Raw genomic sequence first — 21048 nt, forward strand, 5'->3', positions numbered from 1 at the left:
ACTGCATAGACCAAATACTCAAAAGTATCTCCCATAGCCTTAGGTGGTTATAATTCTCAACTAGCCATCCATACCAACTTGATCTTTCCATTGTTCTTCTATTAGATACCACAAAAGACTATTGTGTTGACATCAATGACAAACTCAATCATGAATGTAACATATCATCATAGTAGTACTTCCCCATAGGAATATCATCAACATTCATTATCCCAAGAAATCTTCCAAATCTTCCAACAATGTCAACCTACCAAAGACTCCTGATAGAAATGGAAAAGAGGTGTTCGTCAAGGAATATATCATCAACAAGATTAGGTTCATCATCTAGCTGCTATATGCTAGACAAGAAATATGCAACCACATTATCTCAACCAATCTTATCAAGTATAGCAACATCAAATTCTTGCAATAAAAGAAACCATCTAATAACCCTACCAATTACCACTAGTTTATTCATTTAAAATTGAATTACTATGTGATTAGTATGAGAAAACACTTTATAACTAGCAATATACTGCCAAAATATGTTAATAGCATAAACAAAAACTAAAAAATATTTTTTAGTTACCATATAGTTAACCTTGGCACCTATGAAGTTATTTCTAACGTAATAAATTAAATAGAACAGGCTGTCTACTTTTTTTCTTAGTATTGCCCCCATTGAAAAATCAAAAGCATTAGTGTGAATATGGAAAAGTAGTGCCCAATTAGGGCCTTTAAGAATGGGAGTAGTCACAAGTTTGTTCTTAATAGTCTCAAAGGCTTCCTAACACTTAGGGGTCCAAGTGAAGGCAACATCTTTGACTAGCAGAGAAAACAAAGAAGAAGCAATCTTACTAAAGTATTGAATAAATCTCCTATAATATCTAGAATGACCAAGGAAACTCCAAAAAAAAATTTGGGTCAAGGGTGTAGGGAGGTCTTGTATCTTTTTGGGATCAACTTAGATACCTTTTGAAGAGATTAAGAGGCTTAATATGATTCCCTCGGTTATTAATATATGACACTTTTCATGGCTTGGAGATAGATTAATGTCAATACATATCTTAAGTACTTTCTCTAAGTTAACTCTGGCTTCTTCAAAAGTATTCCCATGGATAGTGAAATCATTCATATAAACTTCTAGATAATCATTAACTAGATTGGAAAAGATTCTTAATACCACTATTTGGAATGAAGTGGGAGCATTGCATAGCCCAAAAGGAAGAAAGTTGTATGCAAAGGTTCCCTACAAATAGGTAAAGGTGGTCTTGTCCTAATCTTCTAGGGAAATATAGACTTGATTGTACCCACTAAATCCATCCAAGAAAGAGAATAATCATTTCCCTACAAGAGTAGCCAAAACTTGGTCAATAAAGGGTAATGAAATGTGATCCTTCTTAATAGCCTTATTTAAATCCCTCTAATCAACACAAATATGTCACTTACCATTTTTCTTTGTAACAAAAACTAAAGTAGATACCCTCAATGAAACCAACATTCAAGAGTTTTTGGAGTTCTTCTTTGACTACATCAGGCAAGGTTGGATTGAGTCTTCATTGTGATTGTCGAACTAGGAAACTTCCTTATTCTATGTAAATATGGTGAGTACAAGTATTTGGGTGAATACCTTGTATGTCTTGATATTCCCACACAAATACATCTTTATGTTCTTTAAGCACACTTATGATATCTTTGACCTAAGCCAATGGAAACTATGGATTAATATTGAGAGTGTGCCCTTGTAAGATCTCCATAGGTTTTGATGGTGTAGGAGCATTAAGTATGATTTTTGGTGATGTTTTTGGTTTTTCTGAAGATAATAATGGACTATAAAAACACTAATGTGGTAGAAGCTAGTGTAATATGAGAAGGTGTTGGATAGACTAAGGATTTCCAATGAAGGGGTAATTTCCAAAAGGATAATCAATAGTCACGTGAAAAGGAAAAACCATAGTTTCTAGGATATTATTAAACTCATACCTATTATGAAGAAAGTTCATCAAAATGTTGTCATCATTAGGTCCCTCAAGGTATTGTGTATATTCAATGGTAAGGACTAGTATAAGATCTTCTAGATCACTTTCAACCCATATAAGATCTTCTGTATCTAACAAAGGTTGAGCAAGGGGATAGAGTGTCAATTGTTTTGTTTGTTTTCCATTGCAAATAATCATGTTACCTGACTGAAAATTGATGTGGACATTAGCATCTACTAACCAAGGTGTCCCAAGAATCAAGGGATACCCCCCCAACTTAATCTTTGGCTACAAAATCATAAATTGGTTGGATAATCCCAACTATCAATGGAAATCACATCATCTTCTATAACCCCCTTGAGTTTGATTAAGGATTGTTTAGCCATCTAAAGAATCATAGGAGTAGGTCCAAAGATAATTACATTTATAGTAGCACCTAGATCTACAAGTGTGTTAGGAATAATGATTGTACCAATACTACCTGTATGATAGGGCTGCTAGGATATGCATATTTTGAAATAGTTACATTCCACAACATTAATCTTGCCAATTTTCCAATAACTTGAATAATTTTCCTTAAGAGCCCACCAAAGAGGAATTTTAATATTAATATTGTGTAATTCATTTAAAATATCAAACTTTAAATGTGTTTTCTCTTTTGGGTTTGGCTTAGGGATGAACTTAAGGTTCATCATGGACCTTTGTAATAATAGGTCCTTTAAGAGCTCTCCCAGATCTTAGTTTTACACCATCAAACTCAATTGTATTTATACGATAGGTAGGAAAATTGACCACCTCATTATTGTAAAGTAGTTGAGAAGGCTTATTATTAGGATTTGGATTTGGTTGAGTTGGCATAGATGTGGGTTTAGGTGACTGTGGTGGATTTGAAGGCAGATTTGAGGAAGATGGAGGTATTGGAGGAAGAAGTTATTTGTTGATAGGGACTTATCACTGGTGATGGAGGAAAGGATTGTTGTGGAAGATAGGGTTATGTATAAGGTTTTAGAGGTGAATACAAAGATTTCGGCCTCCATGCTTGATGCCATTGTTGTGTACTAGGATGAAAAGCTTAGGGCTGTTAAGAATAAGGTTGAGGTTTTTTCCAACCTCCATACCATGGACCTTGGTTAGAAACTACTAAGATGGTCTAGAAAAATATTCGTTGGAGAACCCTCTAGGTGGGAATAGGCATCATGGAGCCATATAGTAGATTGGTTCTTCATTTTACTCTATAGGAACTATCCCTTCAGGAGAAGGTTGTAGTGTCAAAGTTGTTTAATCTTCCTCAAGAGATGCTACATGAGTTTGATTATAAGGGTATTCTTTCAGTCCATGCTTCTTATAACAAGGTTGGTACTATACTTCCAAGGCCTTTTTAGCTTCTTCTTGTTTCCTACAAATATACAAAGTGTCAATTTCCTTGCCCATATGATTTAATAAATCCATTTTAAGGTCTTCAAGTAGGTTAATAATTTAAGGCTTGGAGATACCTGATGCATTACCCATGGTGGAAAAATTCCTTGAGTGTCCTCAAATAGATCCATGAGACTACATATAGTTCCTACATATATCACAAATATCATCAAAGGATAATTTAGAAATATCACCTTTACCAATCGAATTTAAGGCATTCATAGTTTCATCATGAATCCCTCTTAGGAAGAGAATTTTGATAGTGTCTATGGTTAAATTAGGGAACCTTGAGCACTATAAGCTAAAAGAAAAATACTCTAAGAAATATTTGACTGACTCATATTCTCGTTGAGTCATGCAAATGATTTCATCCCATACTTGGTCTTTCAATACTCCTGATATTTTGCTAGAAAATCATCTTTCATTTGGTCCCATGCTCTAATGTCCATGAGGCTCATAAACCATCATGATGCATCATCTTTCATAGCTATTACAAAGGACATCAAATTCAAATAGGAACATATCATGATCCTTAGAGGGTGACCCTCTAAATATAGAAAGTGTTGGTTGAAGGATAGTCTTCATAGGGGAATTATTCTTAGGAGGTTGAATAGGAAACTAAAAGGTCACATTGTGTTGAACAATTGCATTACCATTATTTGTAGCATTGTTATCCCCTATGTTATTTTTGGTATTATCAACCATGACTCCTTCCAAAACTTCTACCTCCCAAGGTGTGTAGTATGTCTTAAGAGGTTGTTATGGTAGATTTGGAGACTTACTACACCTAGCTTTGTATGAAGTTTTGAATTGTTGAAAATTTTCAGAAGGTATAGTAGGGGAGGTGGATTGAAAAGGTGGTCAAAAACTAACTTCATTCTTTGGTTTGGTTTCGATCATTAATGCAATTTTCTCTTTTTGTGGTTTTTGAATTTTTGAACTACCTACTAATTCTTTCTTTACAAGCTTGCCTTGACTATTTCTAGTCCTATTCATGCACCTAAATGATTTACCATAGTGCAAACCCAAGGTACTAGACTGAACAAGGTCAACACTTGATTAGACACTCCCAAAGATACATTGTTCCTATCTTGACTTACTATGATTCCACACCTTTAATATCTCTCCCTGGTAATGGCACCAAAAATATAGAAAAAGGTAGAGTCTAACTTGATAGATTATTTTTGAACATAATGAAATCAAAATACCTTAAGAGTGGTAATTTGAGATTCATAAACTACTGAGAGATATAATGACTATTTTCTCAAGGGATGAAGATAATAAATCAAGTGGTTATGAATGAAAGTTATACATACTAAGAAATGAAATGAAAAGGATTTTAATTAATCAAATAAAAATTCACACATTTGAAGAATGGAACTAAGAAGCAATGTGTATGCAATATATCTTCACACTTAGTCTAAATAATTGATTAAAGCATATCTTTATGCTAATTACAAAATAATCACACTTGATAATAGCCACACACCTAAACAAGTATATATTAAGTACCATAATCCATAAATATGTCCAATTGATTAACCACCACTATTGAAAATTAAGCTAATATAATGAAGGTTTAGGATTAACTATAATTTTTACATGATGTTTGGTTGCAGTAGAAAGTCTATGATATAGTCAAAAGTCGTATTGTGCAACAAGAATTTTACTAGGAATGAAGGGTAGCAATAAAAAGTTTGTGGAAAAAGGAAATATGAAATATAATGTAACAAAAACAAAGATGTGAATGGATGAGTGATGATGAGATAGGCAGAAATGATAACAAACCAACAACTCAATAAACAATCAGCTCTTTAGATAATCAAAACATACAGCCTAAAGCGTGTGGATGCCAAAAAAATTTATACATACTTAATCAATTCCCATTTTTCAATTAAAAGATAAAATAACTAACAACACACACTATACAAATTAAGATAGTGGTACCAGGATTTCCAAGAGGGGGCCCTTCCTCCAGATTGCTTGGTGAGTAGAAGATTAATGTGGAATTACACAAGTTGATCCAAAACTAACTCTAATAGTAATAAAAAGAGGATTTATAACAACATTCCAATAAGTATATTTCCATTTATTACTTCATATGTACATGCTTATATAGTGTTTAAAATACCAAATATAGTTGAATCGGATTGCTATGGCTATAGGCTATTGATCTAGGTCAAACACACACTATCTAGGCCATAGGTCACCAATCATTTAACTACATAACAAAAAATAATAATATTAGAATATTGTTCTAGTCAAAAGTCACTCCAAACCAAAGATTAAAAACAAATGACTGCATAAAATAGGATAATGAAATAGAGCTATAATATGTACATAGCTGATCCATTCTCTCCCAAGCTCCTATAGCTACTTGGACATCCATGATTTTCTCCTATAGAGAATATATCCAAATTGTTGTCAAATTCTACACATTGATGGACTTTTCAATAATTACTTCCTATCTTACATTTTATCTATATACTTTAAATCTCTACTAATTAGTTGCATAAATGGGAGTGGGATGACACAAATTTTGGTGAAAACATGCATAAGAAATATATAAAAAGACACACAAATGCACACCCATTAGGCTTGAAGATCAGAGATGTAGTCATATGGATGCTATGTGGGTGCACAAGTGTGAGTGTGCAAAGGTTTGGGCTCTAGGGGTCTCTTAGGTGTCAAGTGAATAAAAGAGGGGGGTTCTCACTTTTATAGGTGTAGGGAGCTAGTGGGATTGCATAGTGCACCTTCAAAGGTGTGCATGTGCACTTGTGCACACTTTGGGTTCTCAAGAATTTTGGGTGCACATTGCACACCCTACATGGGTGTGCATCTATGCAAGTTGTGCACCTACATACTTCTCACTCCCTTAGGAAAAAGTTTCCCTCTTGACCAATTGGAATTTGTTCATAATCGAATGACCAATTATCCTAGATTGATCTAGACTTAGAGTGAGATCTATACATTCTTCTACCAATTTACTCTTCAAACACACTTCAAAACTTCCAAAAAACTTTTTGAAACTTATTCCAATGAAGTATGTGAGAACATATCAAAAAAAAAATCCTACTTAGTGCTTAAAATCTCTTGATGGACAATATACCTTTGTGTAACTTACTTTCATGGAAAGAAAGGCTCTTGAAAGTGAAAATTTCCCAAATTGCAATTGTTGCAACTTCTTTAATACTAAAAACAATAGAAAATTTAGATCTCACCCCAAATTTATAACTCTTGCATAGCACACCACACAATATAAAACTGCTTGAAGTTTTATCAATCCTTGCTGAAAATTGTAAATCAATTCTTCAAATATGCTCTCCAACTATTGTATTCTTCATCATACCTTTGGTTCTACAGTGCACTAGTATACAGATACATTACTTGAGTTACCACTCCCTTAGTGAGAAAAAATTTAATCAACTTGCATAACATTATAAGCTGATCCAAAATTTATAGTAGGTATATCACATACTTTATAAAATAGTTATGAGATTTAACATGCTTGACAAGGTTGAAGATATCACAAACATGACTCTAAGATTTGACAACAACAAATTGTAATATCTTAGATCAAACAATAGGGAAAATTCCAAATGGTCTAATAATAATATTTATTGCAAATCCTCAAAAATACTATTGTCATGGATAAGGTAATAATAGGGGGTACAATTCCAAGCAAGAAACTAGAAAACACATCATAACCTTACTGTTATAGTAAATGTCTTCATACCTTTATTCTTGTTGTATTGAATCTCTTATTAGATTCTCAAGGTTTATTTACTAGAAGAAATCAATACAACTTCCCCAATAGAGTCACCATTTTTTTGGCTACTCAGAACACTACTAAAATATATGGCAAAATATGCACAATTTATACTAGAAATTCCAACACTTTTACAAGGCCATTTTGTAACCCTATCCCTAGTAAAGTCATCATTTTCTTGGCTCCTGATTTAATAGTCTTTGAATAACTAGGTAGCCAAAACAAAATACATCTAAGGGAAGCTAAATCCTATGATGGATGCACTTTGATTAGAACCCAAGCCAACTATAAGGCTATACTCCTACACTTCAAGTTCTACAAGACCTAGGTAGGTAGACCTTAGATTCATCCATATGACCAATGCTAAAATATATATCTAAATCTAAAAAAAGAAGATTAAAACCATAAATTCTTCTATACTTATGCAATAAAAGAAGGTGTGTATTAGATAATTACAAAAACTATGCATTCACAAGCTAAGCGGGGGTCTTCCTTTTAGGTCTTCAACATGAAAGAGAAACAAATTGATGTTTGAATGAATTCGACAAGAACCCAGTTATGAAAAAATAAAGTATGCAATCTCCTATCTAAGATCAGTGCCTTATCCATTGGGAGTTTCACAAACTAAAACATACATCAAGACATTTTTGATCTATCCATTCACTTTGTAAATGAGACATCAGCCTTTACAATTAACCCTCTACTTATTATAATCCTTCCATTAAATATGCAACCCTGTCTAGATACATCAAGAATTTAATTAATTCTTTGAATCAATAGAAAAACATATTATGGCATACAACCCTAAGAAAGTTGCAACTAAGGCACATGATCTTTTTTCACATATCACAAAAGATCGCAAACATTAGAGAGGAGGGACAATAATCATAATGAATCTATTTCCACTAATGTTTTGTATTCATTTCTTTGAAGCAAAATGCATTCAAGAGGTACGTAATAAACCATGAAACACACAATATAATATAACTATGACTATAAATTCTTTATTTTTTGTTCATAGAGAGGGAAAATTTTGAGAACGTGGGTAGAAAACTAGGCTAAGAACTTGCTCCAATTGTTAGAAACAATTCTATACAATGAGAGAAAGAATAAAGATAGAAGAAGCAAGAAAGGCTGGATCTAATCTATAACTAACACTTGTCTACTTAATCCTTTATCATCTATTAAAGAAAAATTTCTCTCCTCTTTCCTCAATTGAAAACTAAATCAAATCTCATCATTGTTGCAAAAAACTTTGAAAATATCTCTTCAAAATGATGAAAAATCCTCTTTTGAAGATACCATATCTAATGGTAAAAAATTGCTAAAAGTTCCACCAAATAGATTATAAAGCAAAATAACCTAAAAAACAACATCCTCTCCTAGTTTGGTAATAACCCATTTCACCATTTGGCCACAAAATGAATCTGAACTACCAAACAAGAAATATAGTTGAGAAAAGGAGTCTACTGGATAAATCAAAGAGTATCTCTCTCCTACTAATACTTGCACTTAATCTGATGGAAAAATTGGAAAGTTCACTTTGACCTTTCTATTGATATATGTTAAGCCTAGGTTTTCTTCACAATCATGCCTTAAATGTCTAGTTGAAGTTGCAGACCAAAACTGGATGGATATGCCTTTCAAATTTAAAAATATTTCAATTTATTATAAACTTTCAACTTTATAATATGACCACTTCACCTTTTAATATTTATTACTCCTCATGCACTCATCCATAGGAAGAAATATTTTGAAAATTGAAAATTTTGTTACAAATGTTCACTTTCCCTCCAAATCAATGTTCAGTCAAACCTACGTTTACCACCATGTGGAATATTCTAGTGGCACATTCTCATTAGGTGGCTTTATAAATTTTGTCTCCCTTTTATGAAGTGACAATCATTGATTTTGTGCCATGTGTCAAAATTTGATCAGTCTAGTGTCAAATCCACCTTGCCACAGGATGCCTATCACATTTTTGCTTGCCACTTCAGTGTCTGTCATGTCATCTACAACATAAAAATGTTCTACCATATGTCACTTTTTCCAACATAATTTCCTTAGGAAACGTGACACATGTTTGTTAGTTATTGGTATGTCTAGTCACCATCTCATCTCCTACTGATCATTGGGTCAAAATTACACACTATCACCTCGACCTACATCACATCTATAGTCTCGACTGTAGATGTAATTTATGTCTTTGGGAATATAAAGTGATGAAATTTATAGTTACCAACCAATGTGGGAGTAACAATCTAGACAAAACACGTCCTTTTTTTGCCCACAATGGTGACTAGAATCTCTTTACTCCAATGTTTTTATAAACTTTGGGTATTTTTTCTTCATATATGTAATCAAATTCATCCATATTCATCTTTCAATCTATGCCTCATATTACATATCAAAATTCACCAAAGGCCAAGAAAAAGGTGTTTGAAATAATCTTTTTTTTTTTCTTGTAAAGAATTGTATGAGAAGATTTGGTATCAGATATAATATCCTATGAACATTTAGAAACAATAGATGATGGCCTCTTTTGTTTCATTAAACATCATCCATTTTATGAATCCACGTTAAAAGAAATAGTTGTAGATTTTTTACTATAGGCTAACTATATTCAATATTGATTTGGGCCTCTTATAAACTATCAACATTAGATCTCCTCCTACAGATAGATTATCAGACATTTTGGTTGATTTTAATAGGGTTACACTAATTCATATGGTGGATGGTTGTTTGACTATGTTTATGCAAGTGCATTTGGAAAGAAACTCGATCTCAATTTAACTACTCCATACTCATATTTTCTTTGGCTTTACTAATAACTATACAGGAAATCATTCACATCATCTCCCCCCAACTTATAGAGTAGACCTTGCAAAATCTTACGGTGGGCACTTTGAAAAACTAGTAGAGGCAGTATGTAAAAAGCTATTGAAACCATCAATTTATTTCCTTATGCTTGGCATGTGGATTGGAATATTTCTATAAATGTTTTTATATGCACTATCAACACTTCTATTCACATATTCATACCAGGAAAAAAATAATATAATTCAAAATGGCAATTTAGTCTTCACTATACTCATCTCTGATTTCAAATTTGGTGTTCACTGTATAAGGATGTGTGTGTCTGCAATCACTCTCAACCCACATCAAAATTATTAAATTAGATATTCATCTTGGATCTACATCTTCATTTATGTGGTCTTCTTTCTCTAAAACAACAATCATTCCCTTTTTAGCTAGTATTTAAATACGCACATACTATGTTGAGAAAATCTATTGCAAACTAGTGACATGATGGGTTTGCATTCATATTTGTTTCATGCCTCCCCACATGCCCCATACTTATGTACTAAAAATAATTAGTGTGGCTATTGTCATGAAGATGGGAAATTCCAATTGTTGGGCTTAAGGAGATAGCATCACAAATTTGATTTCAAAATTTCAAGATATGTATACTTTACCAATATTTTAGATTTTGCAAATTAATAAATAGAGATTGAAACAACCTGTTTGTTATCTTGTGTCTCAATGAGCACATTAGAAAAGGTATTTAAAATGGATGCAATCAACTTCAAATAAAAAATTTTAACTCTTGGATTCAAGTACCATCCCAATGATGTGGAGCTCTTAATATATTATCTCATGAGAAAAAACTTCATCAATAATTTCAAGATAGAGAGCCATTACTAATGTGTTCTTCAATAAGTGTTATGGGCCCTCTTTGGTATGTTAGACTCCCTCCCTTATTTTCCATTATGTCTAATATTACAGGCCCATTTGATCTCAAAAGATGATATGTGCATAATAATACCATGTATGAGAGTAAAAGACACAATTAATTCTCATATCAAAACACTTCTAGATGATTATTATCATGATATGGGTGGTTTTCATGAATTTCCTTTTAAAATAAGTTTACCCACTAACGAAAAGCTTATGACACATTATCTCATGTGTAAAACTTTAAGCTATTATTCACCTCCTTCATTTATTTTCAATGTACATATAAATCCATACACTCATTGGACTATGTTTGAGAACTCTTTAATGATGAAACATGCAAACTAAGTTCTTTTAATAAGTACAATCATTTATTTCTCATTGAAACATCTTTAGAACCTACACATTTACTCAATTTGATGAAGTTAGTTAGGCCCCAAAATGGGCCCAACTAAAAAATTTAGCATTTCAAACACTTGAATCTCCTAGATTTCACTAATTGGCCTTTTTGAATTGATTGAATTCAATTTGGATCATTGGTTAAACATTTAAACTGATCTTTGCCTTTTCTACCAACTATCAATTTTGTGTTGGGAGGCCGTTAAACTGACCTTAAAAACTAACATAAATGTTTGACCATACCCTAACACATTGTATTCATGTTCTCTAGTACATACCCTTTTCATCTAGTGATAATTTTAGTTTCAAAAATTATTAATCTCTAAAGTTACTATTGGCTAAATTTTCCCTCCTACAAAATAATGATTTCAAAGACCAAACATGCTCAATGGCCATAATATTCAGAAATTCAAACATTTGAATAATATAAAGAATATGACAAAAACTTAGGTTATTTTTTATTACCTAAGTCCTTTAAGTGGTTGCATGTTTTTTTAACCCTAGCGGGAACTCTCCTTTTATCCATCTAATCCTCTGAAGATCTATGATTACCTCTTTTTCATTGTTAGAAACTACATGACCCAAAGTATTAACAAAAAAGTGACAATGTGCCATGTATCTAGGGTGGGGATTTATTTTTCTATAGCTGGTGGAGTTGTCAGATAGAGTACAGCTCACAAGGTTTTATTCATGCCTCACAAAAGTGGGCCAATTTCTTAGCATAATTTTGCCCACTATCAGATCTAGGGTGATCGATAGTTGTCTCTATCTAAATATGGGAAAATGTAAATTCATTTTTCTTAGTGAGATAATGGTAGTGCAATGCATGGACATGTAGATCCTATTTCCTTTGTGTGCCAAAGACAAGGTGGAAAAGGTATCAGATGAGTTGGAGTAGGGTTCTGTTCCCATTAGATAAGGTGCTAACAAGGTTTAATCATCTTCAAATTGTTAGATGGAATGAAGATCAAGCTTCATCATTATGCCACTAGCCAAAGGTGCAAGATCATTATCCATAGCAACATAATGACAGGTGGACACATGTCTCAGTGGGCCCAGTTAGAAGGTAAATAGTCATGGTTAAATTTATAATTTTGTAGGACAAAATGACACTTAAGTGTAAAAGGTAGCAAGATCAAAAAGATAAGGTGGTCAACTCATGAAGACTTGGTGAGCTGGAAAAAGGAAATAATATCACTGGTCCATGTGGCTCATACTAGTTGCTTGATCGAGTTGACTATTGATTCTTGATGATTTGTTGAGTCAAGGATGGAATAAAGTAGTTTTTTTGTGCAATCTAATCTCCATGATCAATCCTAACCACTCCCAAATGAATTTCATGCTAGAAATATGTGAAATAGATGCTTCCTACTGAGTGGTTGTCCATTTGAAGAGTTTTAGCATTGATGGCATCATTTCATGTCACCTCTAGAGTTTCTTCTAGACAGGGTTTAATGAAATCTGAAGGTGTACTAGATCAAATCTATTATCTAGATCGCATCTGATCACCCCACCCTCTAATAATCTTAAACACATCAGTGAGGTTGTAAAGAAATCTAGAGGTTATGCTTGAACTATAAAGGCACATTTCAAAACCTTGGTTAGGGTTAACTCTTCTCTATTTTCTTTGGCATTGCTTTGGCATGCACATTGTAAAATCCCTTTTCCTTTGAACTTCATGACATTCTGTGTTATCTCTTTTGGCCATCAATGTACTATGGTTGTCTATCATTTTCATGATTGTATCTCTTTTGGCCTATGAATGATCTATAGTGAAACTCCTCTTGTGTCATTCATTTGGTTGTCTGATCTACATGTGATTGTCTAATGAAACAAATCTAAATTTATGTATTTTGATTTCATGATAGTTAATTGTATATGTATGGGCAGAAACGGGGTTGAAAACTCTATTTTTGTGCATTATCTCCTTAGGATATATTAGATAAGTGTTTCATGCATGATTTCTCCCCTTTTCCTCTCCAAGTGTAGTTTAGGTGCATCTTGATAGCAAAGAAAGTTGGCCTTCTCTAGAGACTCAACCTCATTATTCAAGTCCCACAACTTGGAGGTTGTTTCCATGTTTCACAAGGTTTCCTTTAGGTAAAATTTTAGGCAAAGGTGCAAAATTTTGTGACAATAGTTACCTCTCTAAAAATAATTTGCATTCAAACATGTTAAAAACAATAAATTGCATTCATATTTGGCTTTGAAAATTAGTCAAACAAGCATATGGGAAGATTAAACTTGGGGTATTGGTAGACTTTCTGTCAGATTGTGGTGACTGATTAGGAAAGTACTATAAAAACTTCATAAATTCTTTGAGGCTCAGGAAAAAAAAATTGGGCCCTATTTTATCAAGATTTTGGGCCAACATATAATTATTAATTATAACCCTAAAGTGGTAAAAAAGCTTGTATAAAAAGAGCTTAAGGTTAGGGATTGTTTCATAGTTGTGATGTGAAATTGGTTCTTGTAGTGGTATTGAGCTAAAAGGGATTATGGATTGTAATTAGGTTGTAATTAATGGATCATAATAATATCAAACTTGTTGTTTGGTGGATGTAGTCCAAGGATTGGGTCAACCATGTTAAATCTTGGTGTCTTGTGTTCTTTTCTATTTGATCTATTATTTTTTGTTATTGGTTATATTTGCATGTAATTGTTATTTATGTCTATCATTTAATCCTAACAAGTGGTATCAGAGCAAGGTTGTTTTTCAGTTATCCTCTATAGAAAAGTCTCACGGTTAAGTGGGAGTCTCATAGTTGAGTGGGAGGGATGGCAGATGAGGGTAAGCTAAGGGTTGATAGTTTTAATGCAAAAAACTTCCAGTTATGGAAGATGCAAATGGAGGACTATCTTTATTAGAAGGATTTATGGAAGCTATTAGAAGGCAAAGCCAAGAATCAAGGTTCTAAGTCAAATGATGAATGGGATCTTTTGGATAGAAAGGTACTTGGAAGCATTTGATAATGCCTAGCACCATCAGTGGCATTTAATATTACAAAAGCAAAGACAACATAAGAGTTGATGAAAACCCTAGCGACACTGTATGAAAAGCCCCTGCTTCAAACAAGGTATTTCTCATGAAGCATTTATTTAATATGAAAATGGCAGAAGGTGGATCTATTGCAGATCATTTAAATGAGTTTAATACTATTACTAGATAGTTATCTTCTATGGGTATCAATTTTGATGAAGAAATTAGGGCTCTCTTGATTTTTTTTTCTTTTCCTAAAAGCTAGAATGGTTTGGTAATGGCTATGAGTAATTCTATTCCTGGATCTAGTATCCTAAAATATGATTATGTGATTAGTGTTATTTTGAGTAAGAAAACTCGTAGGAAATCCTCAGGTGGATCTACATCAGGAAGTGCTTTGAACACACAAAGTCGAGGCAAAATGACTGAGAGAGGAGGTAATTCTAGAAATCATGGGAAATCAAAAGGAAAGTTAAAGGGGAGGATGTCTCAATCAAGAGGACCAAATGACTACTGGTACTATGGGAAACTAGGGCACAAAAAGAAAGATTGTTGGAATTGAAATAAAAATGAAGGAGATAAACCATATGGAGACAAGGAGGCAAATGTAGTAAGTAAAAAATCTGAAGAGGGTGCTTTTCTTTTGTATTTAGAAAGTGTTGATGATTCATGGGTTTTAGATTCTGGTGCTTCATTTCATGTTATACCTCATAGAGGTTATTTCATTGATTATGTCCAAGGGGATTTTGGACTTGTTTATTTGGGGGATAATGAACCCTTTCATATTGTTGGAAAGGGAAAAGTTAAGATTATGTTGCAGAATGGAAATTATTAGCTACTGCATGAGGTAAGACATGTTCCAAGGTTGAGTAGGAATTTAAGCTGAGAAGGGCAACTCGGTGATGAGGGTTGTGTATTTACTTTTAATGATAAAAATTGGAAGGTTTCAAAAGGTTCTCTTGTAGTAGAAAAAGTGTGAAATTAGGCACCTTATATCTTTGTATAGGTCATATTGTTCCTTCTACTTTAATTTTTTGAGAGAAAAATGAATATTCAAGAATAGTTGATGCAGTTGACTAGGGAGAACAAATAGATACTATAAATTCCGATATAGCGTTGTGGCACAACAGACTTGGGCACATGAGTGAGAAAGGTATGAAATTACTTCATTCAAAGAAATTTTTACCAAGTCTAAAATGTGCTAATATGGATTTTTGTGAAAGTTGCGTGTATGAAAAATAAAAGAGAGCGAGTCTTGTAAAGACTGGGAAGGAAAACAAAAAGGAGCAATTAGAGTTTGTGCATACCGATGTATGGGGACCCACTCAAGTATCTTCCCTTGGTGGCTTTCATTATTATATTACATTTATTGATGATGTAACTAGAAAAGTATGGGTTTATTTCCTTAGACATAAATCTGATGTATTTCAAACTTTTAAGAAATGGAAATGCTTGGTTGAAAATGTGACTAGTAAGAAATTAAAATGTCTCAAATCTAATAATAGTAGTAAGTATTGTAGTCATGAATTTGAAGATTATTTCTCCACTAATGGTATTCATAGATAGAAAATTGTTCCAAGGACTCCATAGGAAAATGGAGTGGGTGAACGCATGAACCAGAATATAATGGAGCATGCAAGGAGCATGAGGTTGCATGTTGGGTTGCCCTTACACATATGGGTAGAGGTTGTCAATACTGTTGTATATTTGATTAATAGAGATCCCTCTACTCCTTTGGGTTTTGGTATTCTAGAGGAAGCATGGACTGGTAAGAAGGTGAGTTATTATTTTCTCAAGACCTTTGGTTGTGAAGCTTTTACTCATATAGATTTTGAAAATAGAACCAAGATGGAAGCTAAGTCAAAGAAATATTTATTTTTTTAATATGGCATTAATGAATTTGGTTATAGGCTTTGGGATTTTGAAAATCATAAAATTGTAAGAAGCGAGGATGTCATATTCAATGAGAAAGTGTTATACAAAGATCAACATGAGAAGAAAGAAGATGATTATGTAGTTCAGGATGATACTCCAAAAGCTGATGTTCCAGTCATTCCTCATGATGTGCAACAACCACAACAAAAAATACCACACACATTGGTGAATGTTAGATGGTCAAAAAGGAAAATTATACCTCTATAAAGATTCTCTCTCTCTTTTTATTCAATTTTACTTACCGATGCTGGTGAACCTAAATATTATGATGAAGCTATGCAGGTGGATACTAAGACTCAGTGGGAGTCTGTAATGAAAGACAAAATGGACTCTTTGTTGAAGAATAAGACATGGGATTTATGCAAGTTACCTGCAGGTAAAAGAGCTTTACAAAATAACTAGGTTTATAGGTTAAAAGAAGAGGATGGAGGTAAGAAAATATTTAAAGCCAAGTTAGTTGTAAAAGGATTTGCACACAAAAAGGGCATTGATTTTGATGAGATATTTTCTCCTATTCTTAAGATGACTTCTATCCATACTATTTTAAGTATTGTGGCTACTAAAGATTTACATTTAGAGTAGCTTGCTATTAAAAAAATGTTCCTTCATGGTGATTTGGATGAAGAGATATATATGGCTCAACCACAAGGATTTGAGGTCAAAGGTAAGGAGAACTTAGTGTGCAAATTAAAGAAAAGTTTATATGTCTTGAAACAAGCACCTCGGAAATGGTATCTAAAATTTGATAGTTTTATGCATGAGCATGGATACAATAGGTGTCATTTAGATCATTATGTTTATTTTAAGAGTTTGATAATGACAACTACATTATTTTATGTTTATATGTTGATGATATGCTTGTAGTTGGGTCTAACATGGATCATATTAAGGGGCTGAAATGCCAGTTAGCACATACATTTGCTATGAAGGATTTGGGGGCAGCAAAAAAAATCTTTGGTACGAAGATTTGTAGAGATAGGAAGAATAGAACATTGACGCTATCTCAGGCTGATTATGTGGAGAAGGTGTTGCAATGTTTCTCTATGGAGAATGCTAAAGCTATTAGCACATCTTTGCCTAGTCATTTGAAGTTGACTAAGGAGATGTGTCCCAAGACACAAGAAGAGGAGGATAAGATGTCCAAGGTACCCTATGCTTTAGTTGTAGGAAGCTTAATGTATGCTATGGTATGTACAAGGCCAAATATTGCACATGCAGTGGGAGTTGTTAGTAGGTATATGAGTCATCCAAGAATTGGGCATTTGAATGTAGTCAAATGGATTCTCAGATATTTGAGAGGAACATCCAATAAGTCTCTACACTTTAGGATCTCTACTACTAATTTACAAGGCTATGTTGACTCATATTTGAAAGGGGATATTGATACCAAGTGGAGTACTACAGGTTATGTCTTTTCTATTGGTGGGGCAGTCGTGAGCTGGGTTTCTAGGTTACAGCAGATTAATGCTCTATCCACTAATAAAGTAGATTATGTTGCTGCTATGGAGGTAGCCAAGTAGATGATATGGCTTCAATTATTCTTAGAAGAATTAGGACATCTTTAGAAGGATAGTTGTTCACAGATAGTCAGAGTGCCATTCATCTTGCAAAGAATTCAGCTCTACATTCAAAGACCAAACAAATACAATTGTGGTACCATTTCATTTGGTTAGTTTTGGAGGATGGACAATTAAAGCTAGAGAAGATACATACAAATGACAATCTAGTAGATATGTTGACAAAGGTAGTAATAAGGGAGAAGTTGAACTCCTCTTCAACTTTGGTTGGTCTTCTAGACTGAACATGAATAAAAGAACAATAGAGTCCAGGGTGGTTTGATCCAGTGGGAGCCTCATGGAGTAGTGGCATAGCTACAGGATCAGTTTCCAAGTGAGAGATTGTTGTTTAGTGTGGAGCCTGATCAGTCCCCAAGTGGGAGATTGTTAGATTGTGGTGATTGATCAAGAAAGTATTGTACATACTTCATAAATTTTTGGGGGCTCAGGGCATCGCCCTAAAAAAAATTGGGCCCCATTTTATCGAGATTTGGGATGACATGTAATTATTAATTATAACCCTAAAGCGGTAAAAATACTTGTATAAAAAGAGCTTAGGGTTAGGGATTATTTCATAGTTGTGATGTGAAATTGGTTCTTGTATCAGTATTGAACAGTAAGGGATTACAGATTGTAATTAGGTTGTAATTACTGGATCATAATAATATCAAACTTGTTGTTTGGTGGATGTAGCCCAAGGATTGGGTGAACCACATTAAATCTTGGTGTCTTGTGTTCTTTTCTATGTGATCTATTATTTTTTGATATTGGTTATGTTTGCATGTAATTGTTATTTTTGTCTGTGGTTTAATCCTAACACATTCATATGGATAGTATGAATGTGTTATTTCATCTTATGTTTAAAAACTCAGCATGACTGGAAACCATGAAAATTTGACTCTTGAGAATTACATAACTCGACAACTTGTCAAAATAGTGATTTTTGCATATAGAATGGCCTTAGTAAAGTGTGCAATGGATTCATCAAGACTTGCAAGCCAACATACATAGAGTAGTTTTAGAGTAACATATAGTGGTATAATCATTTTGAAGTAGTGCTACCTCATTATTATCTACCAGTATGTCTGGTTCTTCCCATGGAGTTTTAGGGTAACCAAGACTTTTGGGTCTTTCATGACTCTTGCTATCCTTGTTGTAGATTACACACCATTCCATGGGAAGATAAATGGGTCATACTCATGTTTGGTGAATCCATCAATGTTCTCTCTAAGTTCTTGTCATCGACCATTCTTTTCGTCTTGGAACTGTGTCTACTAGTTCTCATACACTTTGTAGGCATTTTACTCTATGTGGAAGTTGAATTAAATAAAGTTAAGTATCTCATCTTCACTTGGCTCTAATACAAGCTAGTTGAACAGGGCTGATTTGCCAATATTTGGCCTTCCAACTATAACAACCTTTGGAAGAAGATGATTAGGACCCTTTTGTTTTATTGATTTCTTGGCTCTTTTATGTTCTCTTTTGTCTCCTCTTTTATCATCTAAATCCTCATCTAGGGTTTTAATCTCCATTTTTAATTTGTCATCTATTGGTGAGATTATTTTTCCTCTTGCCTTAGAAATGCTTTGAAATGTATTCTTTTTTTCTACAAATATTAGAATGCTTTATTTTTTCTAGCTAATCTTAGAGGAGGAATTATATAGGAAACTAACATGGCACCATGGCTTCAAATTATTGCAGAGAGGCACAAAGCTTGTGAATCTTGTGCGGCATGGTGTCGTGCTAACAACATAAAACATAAGAAAATTTGGAAAGAAATCTATATCAAATACCACTGATCTAAATTATTTTAGCAATTCAGAGGACAATACCAAAATAAGAAATAATGGTATTTTCAATAAATAATTAAAAATATCAAGTATTCAATTTATTCATAATATTAAATAGAATTCCATACAATTGTGGACAATCTCATAAGTGATATGTATGTTTGCAAATCAATCAAATTTGGAAAAACTCATAGAGGAGTTATGTGTCTAAGCTCATAAAAGTTGAGCTATCCCATGAATGAGATGTATGGCCATGAACTCTATAGGAGTTGGGCAATCCCTAGTTGAGATTTTTTCCCATGAACTCCATATATAAGTTCTAATACAAATTAGCAATCTTAGCAAATGAGATGTGTGTCCATATCATTCTCCCTTGTTGAATTCAACTTAAGCCTCTTTATACATCTTTATGGAATTTGAAAGTTTACTTTATCTACATATTCATTAGAAATTGAATGGAAATTTCCAAATTGAAAAGTCATTAGAAATAATATAATATGCATGTTCAATTCTTATCAGTATGGGTCAACATGACCTTGAATATTAAAACTACTCTAAAAATCCTCTTTGTCATAAAGCCCATGCATACTATCAAGCTGAAAAATAAATTATTTGTACTCAACTTCACCAAATGTATCATACATACCATGAATTTGCACCTTCTCTTGTATAACAGACTGACATATGAATGAACAATTTGATTTATAATTATAAATATTATCAGCTCTACAATCTGGAACCAGTTCAAGATATCCCCATACATCTTCACATTAAATTAATAGTTAACAATCTCATGAGTGTGTTTACTATTTTATTCATGGCAATAAGGTGACTAATCTACAATAAGGTCTTCATCAAATATTTAATTACCAAACTCACACAATGCAACATCATCATCATTTTCATTATCAATCTTTGAAGAAAAAAAATTTGATTATTTATAGAAGTATGATAATGTATCATAATTGAATTAATGATTAACCAAATCTAAAAATTCAATGTTTTCTTCAAAAATTGGATTTATAATTCCATGCAATGACCCCCTATGAATATCATGACAAAAAATGGGTTGATCATTATCAAAATCGTCATCACACAAAGCATCATTACACACTTTAAAGTTACTACTCATTCTATCATCATAAAAACATTCAACATATTAAGAGAAACTAGAATTTCATGAAGAATAATTGTCTATTTCTTCTATCAAGCATTCATATCAACATTATTCTCATTTTCTTGTTCACAATCACCAATATGCAAAGACCATGAATCATCTTTGGGAAGCTCAAAACCCTATCATAACAAGTTGAAACAAATTGAAATTTGAAACACTTGTTCTTTGATATGCACACTAAACACTCCCAAAGAGGTGAGTCATGACACTAAATTGGGCACAAGATATTCATATGCAAACTAGCCTATTGAACTCTATTTGACACTTAGGAAAAATTGCGGACTTCTCAAATGCTCAAAATGACTCAACTTTGAACTAATGACATAAGGT

The sequence above is a fragment of the Cupressus sempervirens genome, chromosome 6 (assembly GCF_028749045.1).
Source record: "Cupressus sempervirens isolate cs-2001-9-10 chromosome 6, ASM2874904v1, whole genome shotgun sequence".
In the NCBI taxonomy this organism is placed as follows: domain Eukaryota; kingdom Viridiplantae; phylum Streptophyta; class Pinopsida; order Cupressales; family Cupressaceae; genus Cupressus; species Cupressus sempervirens.